This window comes from Siniperca chuatsi, linkage group LG12, assembly GCF_020085105.1.
Source record: "Siniperca chuatsi isolate FFG_IHB_CAS linkage group LG12, ASM2008510v1, whole genome shotgun sequence".
Classification (NCBI taxonomy): Eukaryota; Metazoa; Chordata; class Actinopteri; order Centrarchiformes; family Sinipercidae; genus Siniperca; species Siniperca chuatsi.
In genome coordinates this window covers 26,498,199-26,509,719 of record NC_058053.1, presented here as the reverse complement: position 1 = coordinate 26,509,719, position 11,521 = coordinate 26,498,199, and positions in this window count along the sequence as shown.

Here is an 11,521-nt window from a genome sequence, read left to right as displayed (position 1 = left end):
AATATCCAACACTTAAAGTTGTAAAAATTAGCTACATCAACCAGCTGCAACATTAAAGTGCTGCTTACAAGCTAATGCATCAATAATAATAATAATCCAATAATGTATATAACACTGAAAGGGGTGTTTCTGCATAATGAATACTTAGAAAGTACATTTTGCTGATAATTTGTACTTTAATAAAATTTTGAGTGCAGAATTTTACCTTGAAAGTATTTTTACATTATGCAATTACAAATCATTTCAAATTATCAAATCAATTAATCCAAAAAAGTATCCAGTTTGGTCAGAAATAAAAATAATCGCTACTTGCAGCCCTACAGCCGCTGGCTATCTCACTGCAGCGGTGATTTATCAGAGACTGCACCACATCAAAGTCAGTCTTTACTGTCAGTGTAGTACGTTAAGGATTTCTCTCTTAAACACTGATGACAGCTCTGTCTCTCTTTTCTGCTTGTAAATCCAAGATCACGGAGAATGCTGATTTAGGGCGGGTTTCCCAGTGATAACAGCCTGCTGTTAACTACAGCGATTCCTCTAAACCCATTAAAAGGTTGTCACGCCCCACCTCCGTATTGTTACTTGTGCTGCAGGTGCCAAAGGAAACAGAAGGGACGTGTATCTGTTAAAGCTGGTCTCGATAACAGTGCTACAGTGCCTGGATACAGCTGCACAAAACAGCCATTGTTGCTGTGTGAGTAGACCCTACCACACATGCACAAATATATAATTAGGTAATGTTTGCTACAGTGTAAAAAAAAAAAAAAAGTACCTGTCAGCATACAGCTCTCTGTGTACTGGATGAATGGAGGTGTCTGTCTGACATGGAGGGAGAGAAGGTGGGAATACCTAATTGCAGGCTGCATAGTGATACAGGAGGCGAGGAATGTGTCTGACAAGCACATCTCTGATCTTTTGAGTGGCGGGAAGCCTGCTGACAGACAACAAGAGGCTCCCAGACCAGCCATACAAGGGGATGGTTGGCTTGGCTTGTGGGTGACCTGATTGAGTGAAGTCATTTACAGCAGGCTTCAAATTAGGGGATATGTGGAGGGGGGGTGTGGAGATCTAAATCTCTGCAAATCGTTGTCCCCTCTTGGTAAGAAAGAAGATTGGGCTTACTGGGGGAAAAAAAATGGCAAGATTGGCATTTCCTGCTTCCTGTTTCTGAGCAACATAACAAATCTTTCTCCTGTACTGAGTCAGAGAGCAACATTTGTTCCTTGTGCAAAGATTTGAGGCAAAGTTCAAAGCGAGGCCACGTCAGAGTTTTAATCACACGGCCAGAAGACCCCAGGAAGACATAACAATGTTATGTTCAATATCACTTATAAAACCACATTTGTATAATGTCAGGGACCAGGGTCCGTGACATGTATTTTCAGATACTTCATTCTCTCATTTGGCTAATTTATCACATTTTCAATACATGTCAGGCATTGTTTTCACGGCTGGATCAGTACTGTAAGGGTGTCAGTGTGTCTGCAACCAGGGATGCGAGTGGGCCCAGCAGAGAAAAAGTAAAGAAAAATTGGGAAAGTCCCATTACTAACTGATGTGGGTACAAACCAAAAATCCTTTCAGCATGGACATTTTCACTGTTTATTGAACAAAATAAGATTTAAAATAAAAATAGGTGAAAAAAATGACAGGTGTGATTGGTTTATTGGTAAAGAGCAAGAACCTAATCAGGCTATTGTATAGAAATCAGTGTTTTGCTCTTTTCATCTGTGCTACATGTATGGAAGTTTTATAAGCTGTGAAGAGGAAATAACAATCCCAACTCAAGGTCCACTTACTAGTTTTTTCTTCTGGCTGTCTTCATCACCAGATGGACAGATTGCCCAGTTGTCATGGCGGTGCATTTGTTAACATGCAAGCTCAGTAGCTATAATTTATGATCAGCATCAAATAAGCATCAAAGTTTATTCTTAACCTTGAAAAAAAACATAAAATCTGGGGTGGACATAATATTTTATGGAGATTTCATTAATCTAACAAAACAAAAACCCATATTCTGACCAATGACAGCTATTCTAAATATAGGATCTTGTAAAGTCCCAGGGTCCATCAAATCCACTATCAAAGTCATGAAGGGCTGATAAAGACCTCTCCATTCAAAACGGACGTCTTAATCCACCCATGAACATTATCCTATTGGCTCAAAATATGTTTCTGATTATTATTATCACACGCAAAACCCTTTCTACCTCTTCTCAGCAGTGGTAGTAGTAGATTTGTTATCAGTACACGTCCGGGATATTGTGAGAAAGCATTACAATGTTTAAGTGGTTGAGTTACACAGACCAACTATTATTTAGAGTGCGTCAATTGATGCTGTAGGTGGCCACAACAGAGTGAGTTGCCAACAGGAAACATGGTCCAGGATGATACTCATAACTAAAACATGACCACCAAAACCCAAATCAGAGATTGCAACAGCTTCACAGAAGTGAATCCACAGGCATGTAAGTCAGACACAAGTCAGACACAAGTTCAATTTACAAGGAAATCAGAATGCATCGTCGTCAGTGTATAGCAGTTATTATGCAGAAAATCATCAGTCAGCAATATAGAGAGACAGACAGGAGCCCAATAGCATACCACTCTCAGTCTGTTCCACAGTGGTGTGGGCTGATGTCTCTGCCACACACACACACACACACACACACACACACACACACACACACACACACACACACACACAGTCTCTGACATCAGATAGGTTGGGTCCTGGCTTGGCGTATCCCCCCACTGCCTCCCCCCACCGTGTCGATTTGTGAGTCATTGACATCACTTCCCCCCCAACAGCAACAAACGGCCGGGTTGTTGGGAGAGTCCACTGGATGAGGGGAGAGGAAGGGGGGGTGTTTGAGTCAAGCCCATGGAATCCGTGATATACTGTACTGGGCTTTGTGTTGGAAAGGGGAAAACCAGCTACATCATCCCAACTAGGCTTTTGTTTACTCCAGCCTGAAGAACATCTTCTTTGTATTGTTTTTTTTTGTTCTTCTCTTCCTGATACATCTGCTCTTTCTTTCATCACCATGGGCTAATAGGTGTAAGCGTGTAATGAGCCGAGGGGCTGAATCACGGAGGTGGGTCTGAGGTCATGCTGGATGACCTACTGTACTGTAGCATGCAGTGCAATGAGGCACTTCCACAGTTTTTGACATAAGAGCTATTACAGAAATTAATTTTCTCCTGGAACTTGTAATAAACTGTTTTAGGTGGGGGTTGCAATCCTGCGGTCCAAAAACCTCACAATCCAACTGTAATAATGACAAAGTTTATGGAGTGGAAAATCTAATTGTTCAAATATTTTCACAAATAAAAAGTTTTTTTTACTCAGTATCCAACTTTCCCACTGGAACTCTGAAAGAGCGGAGTGCTCAAGTCAGTTTACAAGACGCAGTTCCACCACCTGCATCTTGTAAGCCATTTAAAATGTTTTACTATAGTTCAGGACTTTGTTTATGCTAAGCTACTTCATGAGCTACTTAATTCGTCATCCTTATGTCTTTTTTTGTCTGACGTACCCCCACAGCTCTGTCAGATGAGCTTAAGGATGAATGGATAAACAGTTGAAATAGTATATCTATATTAACCATTTATCTATTACTGTTAACTGTCTTTTTATCCATTTTCTATTTTGAACATTTACCCATTTCTTTAGCTGTCTATCTCAACCAATTATCCATAACATTTAGCTAACTATTTCAACAGTTCGGAGCCGAAGTCATGAAGTCACGTCCGGGCTTCTTTCATCAGTCTTTCTAAAAAAACTTAAGCGTGTTTCTGAGGTTTACTTTCCATATTCTAAGACAAATCAAAATCCACTATAGCTAAGAAACTGAAACCTTTGCGATTTTAGCAAGTTTCAAAAGTTAAACAACGATTACTTTGTGAGCACAGAAAAAGATGGATGGAAAAACTACAAGTGTACTTACGTCATTGTAACTTGGTTTCTTTCTCATAAACAAAATTCACCAACACTCGATTCTAAAGTCATTTTTTAAACTTTCTAGTTGTAATCTGTGCTGTCTAAAACACCTCTCTGTCCTGCCAATAATGATGTTCAGCCTGCAAACGTCTAGGGCTTATGGGAAATGGTGTTTGTTAAGAGCTGCTAAAAACATACATGTTGAATAAATCGTTTTTCAAAAACCTTTCGCTAACATGAACTGTTTAGACTTCTCTGCTTGCTTTCTCACTAGTTTTCATGCACTCTATATGTGGATATATATTTTTTTAAATGTGTTTAGTTTCAGAAAGTAACCCCTGGGGAAGTACTCCTTGTTGGGAGTCACTGATTCACATATTAGATATCCTCCTGTGATGTTTTTGCTGATGTCAAGGTAACAGAAGTTGTGTTGGACTTCCTTAATCCTGTTGACTTTATGAGTGAGGTCACGACTAATGACCGACTCCCCACCGGGGAGTTGGAAACACTCTCTTTCAAATCGTGAGGTGAACACTACCCATGACATTTCCCTGCTATTGTCTGCTTGTTTCCAGGAGTGACCACATAGTGATGCTCTAACTGTGTGTGTGTGTGTGTGTGTGTGTGTGTATGTGTGTGAAAGTCAAGCAGCAGGCATGGACAATAACTCAGACACTTCAACTCCCAGGGCAACTCAGACCTTGGCGCAATGAAAACTATCAGCGTGGGAGCGAAGGGATGGATACAATGATGAAAGAAAGTGGGGGAATAGCAATAGATAAGTGCTTATGGAGCTTATGTCTGAGGGAACAGCTGAATCATGTTGAAAATGAGTGTTTATCTGAAATAATTGGAAGTAGAAAGAGTGGACCGTGGGCGGAGGGGAAATATCATAGTCAAGAGGGGCTGCTGTTTCCCAAACTGACAGCTCTGTTTTGACTCTTTGGTGATTGAAAACAGCAGTTGGAGCTTGGTGTGGACCTGGTAATGTGGTAAATAATATTAGATATTATCTGTGAACATGGGTAGTGAGCCTGTCTGACTCACAAAAACAACACGCATCCCTCAGCTGGTGCACACTGCACACCATTGCTCCCACCCTGGAGGAAGAGAAAACAGCAGTGGGAGGCTTTCACCGTTTCATTTAAAAGGGGTTGCTTCATCTTCTGTTGTGTCTCTGCTCATCTTTTGTCTGCCGACACCCACTGCTCTGTTGACTCAGGTGTGTGCCTAAGTTTGGGTTTGACAGACAGCACACGGATGAGGAAACATCTTGACAAATCATCTTTCACGATGACCTGAGGGCACTTCCTCCACACTCACACCCACCTTGGCGATGACAGTGTGGTCTGTGTCTTCAGGCCGGGGCCGGCTTGCTTTGATGTGACCGCAGAGAGGAAGCAGAGGTCAAGTCTGGGAGATCCTGACATGGCTAACTGAATAAGAGACGTCTCCTGCTGATGTCATGGTCGGTCCTGCCCTGGTGTTTTTCCTTTTCCTCCTCCTCCATCCTCATCCTCCTCCTCCTCCTCCTCCTCCTCTTCCCAGCCCTGTTCGATGGCAGTCAAACTGGCAATGGATTTCCTATTGTAGGAATGAATGCTTCACAAGAGAGATGTGGTTTGGAGATGAACGAAGCACAAGAGGTCGTCCAAGACGTCAAATTTACACAGCATGCTTCACTGATTTGCTCACGTGCACCTCACTGGCCAAAACCACACCCTCCTCTTTTAGGCTTCCATATTCAAACTGGGGGGCTGACATCTGTCATCCAATCTTATTAAAGAGCGTATGAGACCCCATTGCAGGTTACCATGCCTTACACAAATAGAGTGCGGGGTTCCTATAGCTACTTTGCTGCGTCACTTGAAACTCTTCCCAATTCCCGCTGTTAGAGCGAAATGTACTGTGAGGATGAATCTCTTGTTTGGAGAGAGAACACTGTCTGCAATGTGAAGTAAGACGGAGAGATGAGAGGAAGAGGGGAAGCAGGGGAGCAAGGAGGAAGGAGCACAGGGTGAGAGGATGTAGAAGCACCGGGGGAGTGATGACAGACTGAGTGTTTAACTTTTGGAGATGTGTTGGGCTCCAAGTGGGAGAGCGACATGTGTGTTCACACGCGTTTTAAACAAGGAAAGCTTGGCTCCCACTGACTGGACAAAAGTCCATCATTTTTTTTGCAGCTGTGTGTGCCCACATGGGTGTGTACAGTGTTGTGGAAATTCCGTAATAAAGAACTCACAAGAGAGAAGATGTCTTTCTGATCCGGGCTTTATTCTGCACTTGAAAGCGGGTACAATTCCATCAACAGTCACAGAGAGCTGTCTCAGGCAAAGCACAAAGGTTCACTCTTGGCAGTCACTTTTTATACATTCAACAGGCAGGTACGCCCACTCATTGGAACATTCTGGTTGGTTATGATAAGTCATGCTACTGAGCAAAAACAAGTTACATGATACCTTTTGGGAGGTCAATCACCCGTACATTTAGGAACACATCGCCTCATTTGTTCTGTGCACATCTGTCTGCTCAAGTTCAATACACTTTTGTTGGTTTATATGGGGTCATTGTTCTAAATTGCTCCAGTCTCAAATCTGCATTTGTCTCGAACCTGCATTTTCCCGCTACATACAGTACAATACTCGTGCATGTGTTTGTGTGAGTCTTTACCTGCATATTTTTAGCCATGCTAGTGGCATGGGTCCAGGGATGGCAGTGTCAGTTTGTCAGCCGTTCGGTTGGTCCATCACTTTGGTCCAGACTGAAACAGCTCAACGACTATGTTGACATTTGGTAAAGATATACACGGTGCCCAGAGGATGAATCCTAATTACCTTGGTGATCCTCTGACTTTTCCTGCAGCACAACCATCAGGTCAAAGTTTTCGCTCATTCTGTGAAATAGCTCCAAATCTACAAGATGGACCGTGAGGTTTTGTGTGAAATTTTTCAACAACTATTGGCACGAAATTTGATACAGATGTTCATGTTCCCCTCAGGATGAACTGTAATAACTTTGGCGATCCGTTAACTACTTCACCTAGTGCCATCATCAGGTCAAAAAAGGGAATGTGTCCAATAAGTGGACAGATAAACTAAATGTAATAAAAACTAAATATAGTTTATGACCAAATAGCTGCAAAACTAATGACAATCCCATCAGCCTCAGATGAACTTTGTGTTTAGTGCTAATTAGCAAATGTTAGCATGCTAACACGCTAAACTAAGATGGAGAACATGGTAAACATTATACCTGCTAAACATCAGCATGTTAGCATTGTCATTGTGAGCATGTTAGCATGCTGATGTTATTATTTAGCTCAAAGCACCACTGAGCCTCAGTACAGCCTCACAGAGCTGCTAGCTTGGCTGTGGACGCTTAGTCTTGTTTATCTTTATGAGGCCTTTTTAGTTTCTTTAAGTGTGTTTTATGTGAATCACTTTGAAAATTCTTTTTAAACATTTTTGATTGTGTAAACCGATTTTAAACAGTCTTAGGGTTTGAATCTATCTGCACATTCTTTTTACATGATTACATTATATACATTATCTTAATTCTTTTATACAAATAAATTTGTCAGGAGTCTGCATTTGCTGCAAGCGGCCTACTTTCTACAAATGGGGCTGCTGCTCAGAGGACATCCTCTTCCTCTCTTGGCAAGTGTGGTCATGCGACCCCTCCCACAGCTCGTTCCCACGTGCCGCTGCTCCAGAGGAAATCCAAGGAGCAACATTAATACCATAACAGTCAGATAATTACTTAAAAATAAATAATAATTGCACAGCATGCGGCTCTGCTGCCAACTCTGGTGGTGTCACTTATCATTTTACTGCATTTCCCTCCACACAGTCCAGAAGTGGCTGCTTTGATAGTCTGCTCAGTGTTCACCCTGACTCTCCCACACTCTCCAACCCACACACATCAACTGAAATGGGATCTGCCTAATGGTCTGGAATATCCCTGTTTGGGCTGATCATCACTCCAATTTTCTTTTCAAATGTGTAGTTTTGATAAAACCACAGGCCGGTGTGATGTGACGGGAGAGGTGGAGGATGAGGAGGGGAGTAGGGTGTAAACACTGGGGTTGCTATGGCGTGTAAGAAGTTTCGAGCGAAGAGCAAGACAGTCAGAAAGGCTGTGTGTGTGTTTTACGGCAGACTTTGAGTGACCTTCTTACCACAGAGGATGTGGGAGTGAGGGGAGAGAGACAATTCTCTGCTCTTCATGCCGTCAGTCTTAAGAGCAGTCTCTCGATCAGATGAAAGAGACCAATAATAAACAGTGGAAAAATTTGGGCTTGTTATACCTTCGGTGTACAATGTCCTTCTCATGTGTGAGGAATCTTGAGAAGGCATGTTATCGTTTCAAAGTGCTCAGTTATTCAAATACTAATACAACAGCTGTGCCCAGGATCCGTGCCATCAAATATTTAAGCCAAGCAGCAGCTAAACCATTTCCTCATATTTGGCTTTTCTAATTCATGCATTTCTACCCTTTTGGTTTCAAAACAGGCTGAATCTAGTGGAATCATGCTGGTTGCTTTGAAGCTGAAATAGCCATGGGCAGAACCAGACTGACCGGATCCTGCTCACTGTGACTCCACAGTCTGTCTGTGAACCCTGAACCTTCACCCTTGACCCCGATACCTCAGGTGGCATAAACCGCTGACGTCACAGTTCATGGATAAGAGTGAGGTTGCTGAGTTTAACAGCGGGGTGAGTGTGAGGGCATGGTTAACAAGGAATGCTCTTAAAAACCCAGAGATAATCAAATGTTCATAACAATGCAAGAGTTGGCCAGTGGCAAAGGTAAACACCCTGTCTCAAGTTTTATCTTTGCATGCAGTTATATGGGCACTTTTGTATTTCTCTCTCCATCTTCTCCTTTACCTCTCTTCACCCTTTCGTTTTCATTCAAGCTTCAACTCTTTTTTCCTCTTTTTCTCCTCTCTTCTCAGCCAAAAGCCCTCTCGCTACAGGGCTTTTGGCTGTCTATGATCATCTGAAAGAGCATCAGGTTCCACTCTCTGGCAGGCTGTACATAGCAAAACACAGGGGCATGGAGACCGTCCAAACACACTGTCTCACACACACATATGTATGCACGTACATGCACGCTTGAGGGTCAACCCATCATGAATAAAAGTGTGATAAAACCCAAACAAACACACGTTAACCTGAATATCACACAAACCTTGCCTCTGCTCTTCCCTGCCGCAGCACCGAGCGCATTACTCCTTGAGGAAATTGCTGAGGGCACAGGAAACCCAAAGCTAAACACAGGTTCTCACGGTGTATTAACGACCCCTGACCGAGAGAAGAGCACTTAGTAGTACCACATCCAGAGCCAATGCCAAGACCACGCCACGGCCAGCCAAGTGCAGGAGGTCGTTGGAGCCGTGACATGAGTTCTAAAGGTCTCCCGGGAAAGAAGGTCTACATCCTCACCGGTTCGCTCTGAAACAACGTCAGGAGAAACTTCTGGCTGAGCACCGTCCTTGTGCTACGTTTCAGAAGCGAAAAATCAACAGAGGCAGTTCTATACGAGCGTGGTAAAAACGAGAGTAATAGTAAGGGGGGAATGTGGTTGTACTACAACATAACCGAAATCATGTGTGTGGTTTTATGAAGTTAGAAAGCCCATAATGATGGAGTATTAAATGATTGTAGCGCCATGAGGTTTGATGGTTTGAGGGGGGAGGCACATATAAAAAGCCAGCTTTCTCCCATGAACTCCTCTGGCACCCAGAAATTCACTTGGATTTCGCAAACTCACCCAACCTACTACAACCACCCCTCCTTTCCATTGTCACTGCTTCTGCCTAAAATAACTCCTGTTCCTAAAGGAGGTTCGTTTTCTGCTGGGTTTTCAAATACTACACTGTTGTTCTGCTGGCAGTGGGAAAACAGGAGAGGTTAGGGAGGTCACTCTCTGGGCTAACAGGAGCCACTGCCATGTTTAGATGCTGCAATAGCCACGATGTGTGACCGCTGGGCCGTCTGTGGACACTAGGCCTTAATGAGGTGGTCCAGCAGTATATGTGACAATACCTTATTGTGCATGTTTTTGGAGAATGTACGTGTAAGCGGATTCTAATAGGAGATGAGAAGAAATTAATAGCATCGTCTTGTGTTTGTTTTGTACTTTTTTTAGGTACGTAGCTGAAGCTGTGACACAGAGTCCAAGTTCAAGTGACTTTGTTTGCCATGCAAGCACATAGAAATTCCTGCACAGTTCATTTAAAGCTGCATAAATCAATATTTTATATTAGCAATGAATCAAATGATAGCTGTGAAATGTGAAAGGTGTCGCTCTTACCAATAAACCTTTAGAGAATTGTCACCCATCTCTGCAGGTCCCCTCAGCTCTTTAACAGAGCGCTTTAACATCTTTCAACTCATTGTTTTGGTGTAACAGACCACAACTTTACTGTTTTGGTTCACTCTCACCGCTCTCACTAACCTTGTTTCCAGCTGCAGCAGGCTGCTGTTTTCAGTGGAAAAAGCTCTGATAAAATGACTGTCCGGCTGCCCAGCACCAAACAGCAGACAGACAAACTTAGCACCTGGCTGGTGAACAAAGTGGAGCAATTAGTAGCTCAAGAGCCAGATATTTCCCTCAGGAGTTGGTTGAGACCAAAACAGGACGCCAGAAACACAAGCCAAAATAAATGCTAATCTCTCTGTTGGATGTTTAATAGACAATTTTTGCTACCACACTTGCCAAAACAAAATTGACAATCAAAACCATCAGTTTAATCCTGCCTGGACTGGCAAGTGCTTGTTTATTTTACCGCCATCTCCAAACGGCTGCTATTTTTTACCACATTAATTTGCATTTGTTTAAAATTTGTCATTACTAAAAGCTAAAAAAAGGTTTTAAAGAGGCTGCTGAAAATGTCTGGCCCATCTACATTTCCTGGTTTTATAATCTGGCCCAATTGAATTTGTAATCGAATAGCCCTGCAGTACTGTGTACAGTATACAGCCCCCAAGTGGCTAAAAAAAATCAATTCATACTGCTTTAAAGGAATAGTTTCAGGAAATAAGCTAATGTGCTTTCTTGCTGAGAGATAAATGAGAAGTTCAGTACCACTCTCATGTTTGTACGCTAAATATGAAGCTACAGCCAGCAGGTAAATTAGCTTAGCAAAAAAAAGAAGACTGAAAGCAGGAGAAACAACTAGCCTGGCTCTGTCCAAAGATAATTAAATCCACCTTTAAAGCTCACTTATTAACACGTTATATTTTGTTTAAGCCGTACAGAAACCAAAATTTAAAAATGACAAGTTTTGGTTTTACAGGGGGGTTGATGGACTATATCTTGAGACTTCCCGGTGCCCGCTAGTCACTGTGCCCGGTCAAGACAGAACCACGCTAGCTGTTTCCCACTGTCTCTAGTCTTTATGCTATGCTAAGGTAACTGGCTACTGACTGTAGTTTCATATTTAGTGTACAGACATGACATCTTCTGATCTAACTCTTGGCATTTATGACACTGTGGTAAGACGCAGCTTCAACTCATGAAAGAATGTTTAAATGAAGGTGAGCGGAAGTGTAATCTGTCTGTTCATGTAGG